Below are 14,451 nucleotides of genomic sequence, written 5' to 3' on the forward strand. Positions count from 1 at the left end.
AGGAGAGAATTCATGCCTCCATAGTCCCCCGCTTCCCCACGCACTCTGAAGGCTGAGCTGGATGGCTGGCGACCCAGTCTTCAAAAGAAGTCCATTCCATGTCTACTCATCATCTGGAGGTCATGCCAAGGGACGGGAGGGCCTGCAGAGGGCCAAGCACTTGAACACACAAATTCTAAGATCCAAAGAAAGAACAGAAAGAAGCTGTTCGCGCGGTTCTTGGATTTCTCCTCCAGAGTTTTCACCTCTTCCTTGGCTGTCACTAAATTTTCACCCTGGCTTCTACTCCATCCAGCCTCCCGTTGTCCACTGCTCTGCCTGACACCCCAGGCTGGGCAGTCAAAACTGCCTCCCCTCACTCCCCTGAGTGAGGCTACACAGCTTCACTCGAGGGGAGCAAGAATACCTTCAGAAGAAGGCTGCTTATCATCGTCGCCGCTGTGCAATCTGGGTTAGAGCTTCGAGGCACCACTGCTCATTTATTCACTGGTTCTTTGAGTGATTCCTGCCTGCTGCCACAGCATCACATGCATGGTCCAAGGAAGGACTCAACAGTAGAGCTGCTTATAAGGTTAAAGGCAAGAACACAGAGTCCTAATGCAAAGCACAAAGAAGTATCCAATTTCAAATAATTTTGTTGGTTCCTCCCTCCCTTTCTCTCCCCATAACATCAAATTTGGGAATGACTGGATCAAGACTTTTATATTACAGCTTCTAACCTTCATAGAGAAGCAAATCTCAAATTCAGATATACACAGGAGAAAGAACTAACCTAACCTAGTCTAACTAACCTAAGCTAACCTAAGTCTTCTACTTCTGTTTCTCTTCTCAGTTTAACACTAGAACTTTCCGACTTTTGGTCTCTTTAAAAAAAATATTTGATGACATGAAAAAGTGTATCTCTAGTTAATGCAGAGAAAAGTCTATGCTATATTTTCTAATGGACAGGCAAATTGCTCATCAAATTTCTGTGCAGGTTGGGTTCCCCAAGAAGCAGATCCTGAAATAGTGTTTAGCAGGCATGAGGTTTATGAGTAAATACTCTAGGACCCTAATCAACATCTGGAAGGAAAGGAGGGAGGGGGGGAGTGGAGATTGAGCAGGGAGAAACTGAGCTAGAATACAGCCTCACTAAAAGCCTCAGGCAACCCTGCAGGGAAAATCCTGAAACTGGATGATGCATCAGAGTTGTCCTGAATTGGGTCTAGGAGGATAGGCCTTTATACTCTCACATGAATCAGCAGTTACTTGCAGGCCACCACAGTAGCCTTGGGCCAGGTGGCTCTCTTCAGCTGAGGCAATGCCCTTATGAGACTGACAGCTGAGCAGAGGGCTGTCTGCTGGCAGCATTCCTCCAGCTGAAGGAATAAGTCCTTCTTTCCTGGCATCGTAGCTTCCACCACAGTTCCCTTCCACGCTTCCTTGTCCCTATCCGTGCCTGTGAGAATACCACATTAAATGGTCAAGACTGAGATATAGGGGCAGTCATCCATTTGAAATAGGCCTAAGCCTGATGGCTGCCATCTGCTCTGCTTCCAAGGGACCACTCAGAATCTGGGCAAACATCATCAGAGTTAAATTACAAAAGCACTAGCCTCCATACCAATCCCTGATGCAATGTTAGGTCAGGAGTTACCGGTTCCTAAAGTTTCTCTATGATTCTCTTTTATACACCCATTTCAGTCATTATCCTTCACAGAGCTACCAGTCAATGTCAGCCTTTTTTGACATTTAGAGCCATGCTAATTCTCATGCCCCATGTCTACTTCTTCAGAGTTTTCTCTAGGAATGTGGTTACTATGATGAAACCTCCCAGAGAAGAGAAAAGGGCCAGTCACTCACTGAGGCTTTGAAGGCAAGAAGACTATGATAAAACAGAAATTACAACCAATCTTCTGGTGGAGAACATTAGGAGCTGAGTCATGAAGGGACAAGTCACCCAGAAGCAAATTTAGAAAAAAAAAAAAAAATTTAGAAGCAAAATTAAAAAAAAAAAAAGATTAAGACTTGAGAGAAGTAAATAACCCCTAGATGGCTATTGAACAGGACTGAGCTGCTTTAGTATGTTAACTGACCATTAGTTATTGGGACCCGAGCCTTTCACTGAATGTGAGTTTTTGCAGGAACAGAAGAGGGAATGGGGGAAATGCACTAGCTATAAATTCCTCCTCCCATTCCCAGAACAGCCAATAGCTTCAGTATCTTTCTCAGACATAGCTTCCACTGCCAATTCTGGCTTAGTGAAAGGAAAAAAATAATGTATCCCTATAATCTCCACCAAGTGTTCTCAGTGGGAATGTGTAACCTGCCCCCATCACTGGCACAAATCTGGTCACTGAAACATCCAGAAGCGTGCAAGTGGAGGAAAAATGGTTTAACTGAAATCGTTCCCTAGCTAAGCTCTGAGGCCTGAGTTCTTGCTCCTGTAAGTGATTTCTGGACCAATTCCCATGTCACAATTTCAGTGCATTCCACGATAACCACGAAGTCTACAAGTTCAGACATTGCAGATAAAATTTAGGCTCAAGTTACAGAATAAGGCCAGAAAAACCAACATTATAAAAAAATTTGAGTTAAGAAAATTTAGCTACAGCCAGTGTCCAAGAAAGAAATCAAACAGCAAAGTAAATCAGAAATTTCTTCTAAACCTCAGAAATGTTCAGAGTCAGCTGAACGGCTTGTATGTTTTATACTGATGTCAAACAAGAACTGATTTCAGAATTATGACCCAGAAGCACTGCAAGACCCTGAACAATTAAGGTCCCTTCCCATTCTAAATCGGTATAACTCTTCCAGAATTCATCTAAAGAAGAATAAAATGTGACTAATATATTTTGAGTGATTCTTAACCATAAAGGTTAAAACAATTGCAGCTTTCAGATTAATCTTTAGGTAATCAAACATTTAATCAACCAATCAACCTTACAGAGCTCTGAATTCAAACTTTATTCCTAATGGTGGAGCTTACTGGAAGTCTAACCACCTGATAAGTGAAACGATACAGTTTATTAGGTAGCCTGGCACAGTGGAAGGTTCACTGAACTCAGAGTGAGAAGGGCGAACTTGAAACTAGTGCTGCTTCTTATAGCTGTGTAACCTCCAGCAAGTCACTTAACCTCTGGGCCTCAATTTCCTACATCATCTTCAACGTCTCTAAATCACCAACATTCAGGGATGCTGTGAAATTTTTACTTTCTTTTATTAAATTATTTTAAATTTAGAACAGTGGAATGTTTGACCTGAAAGAGTAGTCCTCAACCTAACTGCACATCAGAATCACCCTGAGGAATTTGTCAGAAACACAGCAGCTTCCTGATCCCATCCCAGAGACTTGGAGGCAGGCGTCAAGGGCAGGTCCAAAGAAGGTGAGTCCAGTGTAGCCTCTCCACAGCCTCCTTTGGGGGACTAGAATAGAAGCTGAAGTCCTTACAAGAGCCTACAAAATCCTACCTGATGTGGCCCCTGCCCGGCCTTTCTGAGCTCTCTCCCCTCTCACCCGCACTCTCTCTTCTCCAGCCACATTGACCTCTTTGCTCTTTCCCCAAGACACCTAACAATATTAGCCAGGAGCCCTTCCCTCTGCCTCTTATGCTGTCAAAAAGGACAGGGCTACCTTCCTCACTTCCCTTAAGTCTCTGCTCAGATGCTGCCTTCTGAGCATCTGAGTAACTCTTATTTATCCCTCCACTGTCCCCCCACCACTCCTGATTCCCCCCCTTCTCTGTTTTTCTTATTCCATAGCACTTCTCACTTTCCAACTTATTATATAATTAGCTCATTTATTATTATGTTCATTTTCTATCTTCCCCCACTAGAGAGTAGCCTTTACGACGGCAGGGAATTTTTGGTTTCCTATTCACTGATGGACCAAATTCCTAGTGCCTGGCATATAGTACATGCTGAAATATTTGTTGAATGAATGAATGATTTTTTCTCATTTCTTCCTTTTCTGTCTTTCTCTTCTCTTAACTGTTATACCTCAAGATGGAAGGGGTTTGGGTTTTTTCTTTATTGAGTAGAGGGTTATGTTCTATGTTTTTGGTTTTTAAAGCCAGTGAATGCCTTGACCTGATAATCCTCCTTTTGGCAATATACATCAGAAAAAGTCAAAAGAATAAAACAATAATTTATACAAAGATGTTGCAACACTATTTACAGTAATGAAAATGGAGATAATCTAAACATCAAACACTTAGGGAATAGCTCAACAAATTACACTAGCGGTCAGAATACCGCTATTTAAATGTGTATGGATTAAATATTTATATATAGTATATGTAGATTGATTACAACTATGGAAAATGCATGTCTATCTGTTGAGGTTCATAAGTGAATGTAAAGTGATATAGATAAGAAGTTGGAGCACGACAAATTTCTTTTTGTGAAAAACTATTTTACCAGGACTTCCCTGGTGGCGCAGTGGTTAAGAATCCGCCTGCCAATGCAGAGGACACGGGTTCAAGCCCTGGTCCGGGAAGATCCCACATGTCGTGGAGCAACTAAGCCCGTGCACCACAGCTACTGAACCTGCACTCTAGAGCCCACGAGCCACAACTACTGAGCCCGCATGCCACAACTACTGAAGCCCGCGCACCTAGAGCCCATGCTCTGCAACAAGAGAAGCCACCGCAGTGAAAAGCCCACGCACTACAACAAAGAGTAGCTCCCGCTCGCCACAACTAGAGAAAGCCCGCACACGGCAACAAAGACCCAACGCAGCCAAAAATAAATAAGTAAATTAATTAATTAATTAATTAATTTAAAAAACCGATTTCACCAAATACAAAAATAATGCACATGAATGAGCATCATGTTTCTTAATTCTCTCCTCAAAAATATTTTAGCTAAGTATTTTTTTAAATATTTATTATTTATTTATTTATTTGGCTGCACCAGATCATAGTTGCAGCACACAGGATCTTCGTTGCTGAGTGTGGGACCTTTAGTTACAGCATGTGGGCTCTTAGTTGTGGCATGCATGCAGGATCTAGTTCCCTGACCAGGGATGGAACCCGGGCCGCCTACATTGGGAGCGTGGAGTCAACCACTGGACCACCAGGGAACTCCCTAGCTAACTATATTTTCTTTTATGGACTCCGACTGATTTTTTTTCTTTCAGACAGAAGGTAGAAGATGGAAAAAAACTAAAGAAGGAAAAGGATCAGACATAAATGGAGACAGAAATAATTTCTCTGTTTTTTACAAATTTCTCTGTAATTTACAAAGGAAATACAAAACCAGATGCACAAAGACACAAAGGTACAGAGGCTAAAAGAAAGTGAGAGTCAAAAAAAGACATGGGAACCATTTTCATGGTGAAATATTCCTACCAAGTGGATTTACAGCTCTTTTAAGGAAGTAAAAATAAGTTGTAAGTTGTATGTTTAACTGTAAGTGTATCACTTTTTGGACCTTTTACCACAGACCAAGTGAAATTTAGGAGAAGGTTTGGCCCATAGGATAGTTTTCCCAAGCCAGTTGTAGAATATGCAAAAAGAGATGCAGGAAGGTGATTCAGCCAACATCTGACTTTTTTAGGTTAACGTCATCAAACATGGAATCCACTGAACACTGGGCCCTGAATCCATGTACTCAAAAGTGATCTGACCATTAACAAGAACACCACGGCGGGGGGCCTGGGGGGGGGGGCGGCGGCAGGCTGGATCAGCCCTGGAGAGGGGCCTCCAGAGTCTTCTCGTTACTCATCTTCAGAATTCTCCCGGACTCAAATAGTTAGGCTACGAAAAATGAAATATTCATTTCCAAAAATCTTGTGAATACATTTCACAAGAGTATCAGGCGAAAAAAGAATATACAAATGAAGCACGAGGTACAGTCCTACTCCAAAGGAGCTTCTAGAGCAATCAGGGAGATGAAACTTACACACAAGAAGTGACAGAGCATAATACATGAGCTGACACTCAGGGCATAAGAGCAAAAATGAGCAGTACCGGCAATTCTTTTTAGTAGTTATGACAATTGGGGAAGGCTTGCTGGAGAAGGGGACATGTCAGTTGGACCTCAACCAGAGGTTGAGGACTTTTCAAGCAAGGGGAACAGCATGAGCAAAGGCACAGAGGCAGAATTTACCTTGGTGGATCCAGAAGACAGTGAGCAGATGAGATAACTAGACAGTGTCTCCTGAGGTGGGGATGGTAAGATTGGAAGGGAAAGAAAGAAGACAGAAAATGGAAGACTGAAAATTCTCCTATATGTAGTGGAAGTCAATGTAGGTCCTACCACCCTTAAGGAAACTCCCCATGTGAAAATCTAGATTTAGAAAACAAATTCTTGTCTTGCAAAATAAGTTTGTGTTTGCCAAATGATTAAACATTGGCTTTCTAAAAAAATAGTAGACTGCATGGCTTCATGAATACTTTTCTACAGCACTATAATTTTGGGGGGGTATTAAGTCAGGGTACAAATTATTAATTCACTCTGATTTGACTTAAGCTATATAATATATAAAGCAAAGCACATTTGTTTCTAAATTAGTGTGACATTGCCTCAATGCTTCATGGGTTAAAAAAAAAAAGAAAAAAAGGTTCAGGTTTTTAAGCAGGTCCTCCCCTATGTGTATGCACACTTTGCTAGGCTCCAAAAGATTCCATTACACTATGTGATGCTAAAGTCATTCATTCACTCATTCATTCATCAAATATTAACTGAGGGGCTACCATGTATCAGACACTAACTAGGCACTGGGAAACAAGACAGAAACAGTCTCTTCTATAGAGTTAGAATACGATGGGGGGATTGGAAGGACAAACAAACACTACAATTCTCTGGTAGCTGTGAAGCTTATACAGGGATTCAAAATACATTGATGTGATAGAGAGGGGGTAGGTTATGGATGTTTTCTCAGAGGAGATGACATTTAAGATTCTCAAAAAACCTTACCAAAGGAGTATCGGTCTTGTCATCTATCCATCCACCAATCCACACAATAAGAACACTGAGCACCCACCACTGTGCCAGGTCCTGAGAGGGACGCAAAGAAGGAACATCCTCAGTACCCACTCTCAGACAGTTCTATCAGGAACACAGACACACACCCAGAGAAGTGTGTTAACACTTGCTTTGGAAAAATAATCCAAGCGCAGAGAGAAAGATCACTGTGGGTGGAGTGATGCAGAAGAAGTCACTGAGGAGTGTGGCACTTGGAAGAAAGGGCGGTATTTGAATAAGTGGAAAAGAGGCCATTCCAGAGAGAATAATGTGAGCAAAGGCCTAAAGGTGGGCACACAAACTGAATGCTTGAAGAACAATGAAGTAGGTTATTCAAAAGGTGTGTGGTGTGGGGGAAGAGTATAGCATTATTTTGGCTGACAAGGTAGGCTTGGACCTACCAGGGAACCAAATGCCAGAGTAAGGAGTTTGGCAAAATTCTAGTCATTGGGAATCACTGAGGTTTTTTCAGTAAGACTGTACCTTAAAAGTGCGAATTTACTGAGGTGAATCTGGTTGCATATTCAAGAAGGACTGGTGAAGGGAGTCTGGAATGAGGATCAGTAAGGCGCTATAATAATCCAGGCATGGGATAATAGGGACTGTTCTGGATTTGGAGATAGGGCCATTAGGGAGGTAATTACGGTAAAATGAGGTCATAAGCGTGAGGCCCTAATCCAATAGAACCAGTATCCTTATAAGTAGAGGAAGAGACACCAGAGCGCGCTCTCTCTCTCTCTCCAGGCTCACACACAGAGAAAAGGCCATATCAGCACACAGTGAGAAGGCATGTCAGCTTCTAGGTCCTCCACACTAACAAGATCATGGCCCTCCTTTCCCAGTGCAGCTAAGAACACAGTCTCTTTGCCAAGACGTCCTTGGGTTTCCCTACGGTCTGGTCTACACAGGGATATGAGTTTCTTGCTTCATGTCCAGATTGTTAAATGCGGTCTTTTGATACGTCCGCTTCGAGGACAGCTTTTGAGCCCTGGGATTTTCCCTCTTAACTAGCTAAAGGTGCCTCAAGGCTGCAGATCAGCCCAAGGGCCCTGCATTAGCACCTTCTGTGGTTCTGATGTCTTAATCCTCTCCCTTGGGCTGCTAGGGCTGTGAAAGGAGGTGTTCTAGAAGGAATTTTGGCAGAAAGGCTCTTCCTTCTCGGAGTCTGACATTTGCTCAGCAGCGTGGCACTTCCCGTGTTACACCATTAAACATCTCCTAGGCAACAGTAGCTGGGGGCATGACTGATTACTTCTTCATACCTCATACGATGTGGCTTATAATAAATTAAGTCAGATATAGGAGCCTTTCCAGGGTTCTCCACACCAGCAGCTGTCAAACTTTAGCATACATCAAAATCGCCTAAAACAGAGTGCAGGGCCTGAGAATTTTTATTTGTAACTAGTTCCCAGATGATGCTGATGCTCCTGATGCTGGGTCACACTTTGAAAACCACTGCTATACATAAAATAACAATATTACAAAACAAAAACAATGACCAAAAAAAAAAAAAAAAAAAACCCTTTACCTGTGATGTTTTATTTTCTGAAGCATAATATAACTTGTGCATAAACCTGAATGTTTCATTATACAAAGCAATGTCACAAAGCACTGTCATCTGGCAATTTATAACAATTGTAAGGTTGTGGGTTTCAGTGATGCCCCTCCAAGCCAGGGACATCTTAGGACAGGTTCTCAAGAGTCTTCACCCTTTCTGAGACATGGCAGCATGCTGTGGCAGGGGCGGGGGGCAGGGGAACTTACAGAAGTAAACTTTATGTTTAAATGCACACCAGCAGAGCTATACAAATTTCCAGTAGCATACTTGGTTTTCTTTTTCTTGATATATAGTGTTGAAGCCTAGGAGGACAAACGTTCACTAACTTTTAGGAACAATAAGTAAAGTTCTGGAAAGCAGTGTCCTAGGGAGTAGGAGGAGGAAGATAGTGTGAATTCAAGCCAGTGTAAGTACACAAAGCAAATAAAATTAGTTTCAGAACAATGGCTGAATAACAATAATACCAATGGCTACTACTTAGGAGGTGGCTTACTATGTAATTGTTGTACTTCACATGTTTTGTCTCTGTACACAATTTCTGCATGTATGATGTATCTCTGTATACTTCTCTTCTTCTACCTTTGGATATGAAATCTTTCAACATCTCCTTTCTGTTTACCATTAACCTGAAGTCCCACCTAGCATGGCTAAATAATTACTTGCTTTCTGTTGAGCGTGGAGTCATAAAACTTTTATAAGTTATAAAAATCTTACATAGCCCTTAAATATATACGTGTGTGTGTGTGTGTGTGTGTGTGTGTGTGTGTGTGTGTGTATATATATACACATATATATATGGTTTAGGCAATATGTACTGTATTTCTCACTGAGATCTAAAAGATAAGATTCAGATCCTTCTTAATGGGGGATTTTTTTGAAATCACCAACATAAACATCAACTTCAAAAGGAAAAAACAACCCTAGATTTTAGAAATGAAAATGACACATTAGGAGAGATATAGTATAAGAATTGTCTCATGTTGTTAAATTAAGGAATCAAGCCAGGATTTAAGATTTTCCCTTTCTTAACACTTTTGAGAGAGATACAGCCCAGCCACAAAATCTATACATTTATAAGACATTTTAAGCATTAAACTGTAGAAAGTTTTGTAAGAAATTCATAGCTTATTATAATTCAGATGGCATAAATTTCCACATTAATTGTACTTTTAATATATTCTCCTGTATGTACAAGTATAAAACATATATAATAATGAGTTAGAGATGCCACAACTTCAAGTAACCTCTATTCTTAGGAAATGTAGGAAGCAAGACATGAATGGCCATTATTAGAACTCCAGCTATCAGGGGCTTAGAAATTTCCCCTGAGAAAGGTCTGAGAGTCATTTCAGAGCCTAAATACTGTATCAGAAAGTCGTATGAACTCTATTTGGAGTGGATGTGTGGGAAAAGGAAAATAGGCATAGAAGCCATTATGGGACAGACAATTTCACAATTATAAACAATGTAGTGCAGTTCTTCCAAATTTCTTTGCAATATCCATTGTTTATATTTTAAATTATGGAAGAATGAAGAAAAAAGAACACAAAATATCTCAGAGTATATCTTCAAATAGAATCGCATTCAAGATGGCAACCTTAAAAAAAAAAAATGGCAACCTTTTGTGTAGGATCATGAATAAATATTTGTAGCACGGACTTACTTCTGGCTGTGATGAAGAAACAGGGACCAAATTTACCCTTCTTCCATTAACAACTAAAAAAACAGATAAAATATACAAAACAATTATTTTCAGATATTGGACAATAGGTAGCTCAGGACTGTCATCCCTGAGAGAAAGAAAACAGATGAGGTATACAATATTACCTTAGCTTTTATCCTGGAGACACATTCCATACCTTGGGGCAGGGAAGGAGTCCCAACCCGAGTCCAGTGGTGTCACTGACTTGAAGTAATAGAAATCAGAGTTTGGAGACGCTTTTGCGGATGGAATTTATGAGACAGAGTTTCAGAAACAGGAAACTATATATACAAAGAGTACTGAGGGATACTTGAAAGTTTACTAAATACTAAGACAAGCATGAGTAGGGTAAAATTCCACAGACCAGGAAGAGAGTGACTGGAAAGCTGTAAGCTGAACAATTCAGAGCTCACGAAGAACTGGAAGCCATCCAAGTTCTCACCAGCCAGAATAGAAAGTCCTTGCTGATCACTCAAAAATTTAGTAGAAAACCCAGTGAGTCATGCTTTAATAATAAGGTTAAAGAATGCTTGGAAAAGACTACTCCAGATATACATTTAAAAGCTTAAAAACAATCCTTTAAAGGGTCAAATTGAACCAAAATTAAATTAATTGTCTGCCAAAACAAAATCCAACATTCTTTAAAGAAAACAAAATCTAAACACTCAACAATGTAACATTCAAAATGTCTAACACACAATTGAAATTACTAGGTATGCTAAGTAGGAAATATGGCCAATAACCATAAGACCAGTAAATGGAAACAGAAATAAGAGAAATATTGGAATTAACAGATAAGAACACTAAAAGAGCCACTATAACTATTGTCCAAGTATTGAAAGGAAAACATAAACATTGTGAGAAGATAATTGTTTTTAAAAGAAGAGATTTTAAAAAGGATTCAAGTTCTAAAAATGAAAACTACAAATTCTGAAATCAAATAGTCACTACATAGGACTAAGAGCATATTAGACACTGTAGTAGAAAAGATTGGTGAACAGGAAAACAAGCTAATTAAAACTATTCAAATTAAAGAAAAGAGAGAGAGAAAGCTAAAAGAAAACTAAAAGAGCCTCGGTGACTCAACAAATATAAGAAATTCAACAAACCTCAAGCAGGATAAACCAAAAGAAAACCATACCAAGACACAATATAATATAATTCTGGAAAAACTGATAAAAAGAAAACCTTTAAAAGCCAGAGAAAAGGGGCATAATAAATACAGAGGAAAAAAGATAAGAATGAAAGACTTCTCATTAGAAACTAAAAAATCTGGAAGAAAATGGAGGGATATTTCAAAGTACTGAAAGAAGAAACTGTCAACCTGGAAGAAATGGACAACTTCTTAGAAATGCACAACCTTCTGAGACTGAACCAGGAAGAAACAGAAATTATGAACAGACCAATCACAAGCACTGAAATTGAAAGTGTGATTAAAAATCTTCCAACAAACAAAGGCTCCAGACCAGATGGCTTCACAGGCGAATTCTAACAAACATTTAGAAAGAGCTAACACCTACCCTTCTCAAACTCTTTTAAAATATAGCAGAGGGAGGAACACTCCCAAACTCATTCTACAAAGCCACCATCATCCTGATACCAAAACCAGACAAAGATGTCACAAAGAAAGAAAACTACAGGTCAATATCACTGATGAACATAGATGCAAAAATCCTCAACAAAGTACTAGCAAACAGAATCCAACAGCACATTAAAAGGATCATACACCACGATCAAGTGGGGTTTATCCCAGGAATGCAAGGATTCTTCAATATACGCATATCAATCAGTGTGATACACCATATTAACAAATTGAAGGAGAAAAACCATATGATCATCTCAATAGATGCAGAGGAAGCTTTTGACAAAATTCAACACCCATTTATGATAAAAACCCTCCAGAAAGTAGGCATAGAGGGAACTTTCCTCAACATAATAAAGGTCATATATGACAAACCCACAGCCAACATCATCCTCAATGGTGAAAAACTGAAACCATTTCCACTAAGATCAGGAACAAGACAAGGTTGCCCACTCTCACCACTATTATTCAACATAGTTTTGGAAGTTTTAGCCACAGCAATCAGAGAAGAAAAAGAAATAAAAGGAATCCAAATCGGAAAAGAAGAAGTAAAGCTGTCACTGTTTGCAGATGACATGATACTATACATAGAGAATCCTGAAGATGCTACCAGAAAACTGCTAGAGCTAATCAATGAATTTGGTAAAGTAGCAGGATACAAAATTAATGCACAGAAATCTCTTGCATTCCTATACACTAATGATGAAAAATCTGAAAGTGAAATTAAGAAAACACTCCCATTTACATTGCAACAAAAAGAATAAAATACCTAGGAATAAACCTACCTAAGGAGACAAAAGACTTGTATGCAGAAAATTATAAGACACTGATGAAAGAAATTAAAGATGATACAAATAGATGGAGAGATATACCATGTTCTTGGACTGGAAGAATCAACATTGTGAAAATGACTATACTACTCAAAGCAATCTACAGATTCAATGCAATCCCTATCAAACTACCACTGGCATTTTTCACAGAACTAGAACAAAAATTTTCACAATTTGTATGCAAACACAAAAGACACCGAATAGCCAAAGTAATCTTGAGAAAGAAAAACGGAGCTGGAAGAATCAGGCTCCTGGACTTCAGACTATACTACAAAGCTACAGCAATTAAGACAGTATGGTATTGGCACAAAAACAGAAATATAGATCAATGGAACAGGATAGAAAGCCCAGAGAGAAACCCACACACATATGGTCACCTTATCTTTGATAAAGGAGGCAAGAATATACAGTGGAGAAAAGACAGCCTCTTCAATAAGTGGTGCTGGGGAAACTGGACAGCTACATGTAAAAGCATGAAATTAGAACACTCCCTAACACCATACACAAAAAGAAACTCAAAATGGATTAAAGACCTAAATGTAAGGCCAGACACTATCAAACTCTTAGAGGAAAACATAGGCAGAACACTCTTTGACATAAATCACAGCAAGATCCTTTTTGACCCACCTCCTAGAGAAATGGAAATAAAAACAAAAATAAACAAATGGGACCTAATGAAACGTAAAAGCTTTTGCACAGCAAAGGAAACCATAAACAAGACAAAAAGACAACCCTCAGAATGGGAGAAAATATTTTCAAATGAAGCAACTGACAAAGGATTAATCTCCAAAATTTACTAGCAGCTCATGCAGCTCAATATCAAAAAAACAAACAACCCAATCCAAAAATGGGCAGAAGACCTAAATAGACATTTCTCCAAAGAAGATATACAGATTGCCAACAAACACATGAAAGGATGCTCAACATCATTAATCATTAGAGAAATGCAAATCAAAACTACAATGAGATATCATCTCACACCGGTCAGAATGGCCACCATCAAAAAATCTACAAACAATAAATGCTGGAGAGGGTGTGGAGAAAAGGGAACCCTCTTGCACTGTTGGTGGGAATGTAAATTGATACAGTCACTATGGAGAACAGTATGGAGGTGCCTTAAAAAACTAAAACTAGAACTACCATACAACCCAGCAATCCCACTACTGGGCATATACCCTGAGAAAACTATAATTCAAAAAGAGTCATGTACCAAAATGTTCATTGCAGCTCTATTTACAATTGCCAGGACATGGAAGCAACCTAACTGTCCATTGACAGATGAATGGATAAAGAAGATGTGGCACATATATACAATGGAATATTACTCAGCCATAAAAAGAAACGAAATTGAGCTACTTGTAGTGAGGTGGATGGACCTAGAGTCTGTCATACAGAGTGAAGTAAGTCAGAAAGAGAGAAACAAATACCGTATGCTAACACATATATATGGAATCTAAGAAAAAAAAATGGTCATGAAGAACCTAGGGGCAAGACAGGAATAAAGACACAGACCTACTAGAAAATGGACTTGAGGATACGGGGAGGGGGAAGGGTAAGCTGGGACAAAGTGAGAGAGTGGCATGGATATATATACACTACCAAATGTAAAATAGATAGCTAGTGGGAAGCAGCCGCATAGCACAGGGAGATCAGCTCGGTGCTTTTGACCACCTAGAGGGGTGGGATGGGAGGGTAGGAGGGAGGGAGACGCAAGAGGGAAGAGATATGGGGACATACGTATATGTATAGCTGATTCACTTTGTTATAAAGCAGAAACTAACACTCTTGTAAAGCAATTATACTCCAATAAAGATGTTTTAAAAAAAAGAGA

General features: G+C 39.6%; 1 protein-coding gene across 14 annotated transcripts in view; it reads right to left on the bottom strand.

Annotated features, from left to right (window-relative positions):
* PDE8B (phosphodiesterase 8B) overlaps positions 1–14,451 on the bottom strand; it is a 383,716-nt gene that overhangs the window by 259,974 nt on the left and 109,291 nt on the right. The window contains exon 1 of one of the 14 annotated variants that reach the window (XM_082457145.1): positions 45–5,625. The exons of the other annotated variants lie outside the window; for them this stretch is intronic. The gene's annotated coding sequence lies outside the window, so the exon portion shown is untranslated. Of the gene's footprint in view, positions 1–44; positions 5,626–14,451 lie in introns of those variants that run through there. 14 annotated transcript variants of the gene reach the window in all.

Source organism: Balaenoptera physalus (assembly GCF_965194825.1).
Source record: "Balaenoptera physalus genome assembly, chromosome: 3".
In the NCBI taxonomy this organism is placed as follows: domain Eukaryota; kingdom Metazoa; phylum Chordata; class Mammalia; order Artiodactyla; family Balaenopteridae; genus Balaenoptera; species Balaenoptera physalus.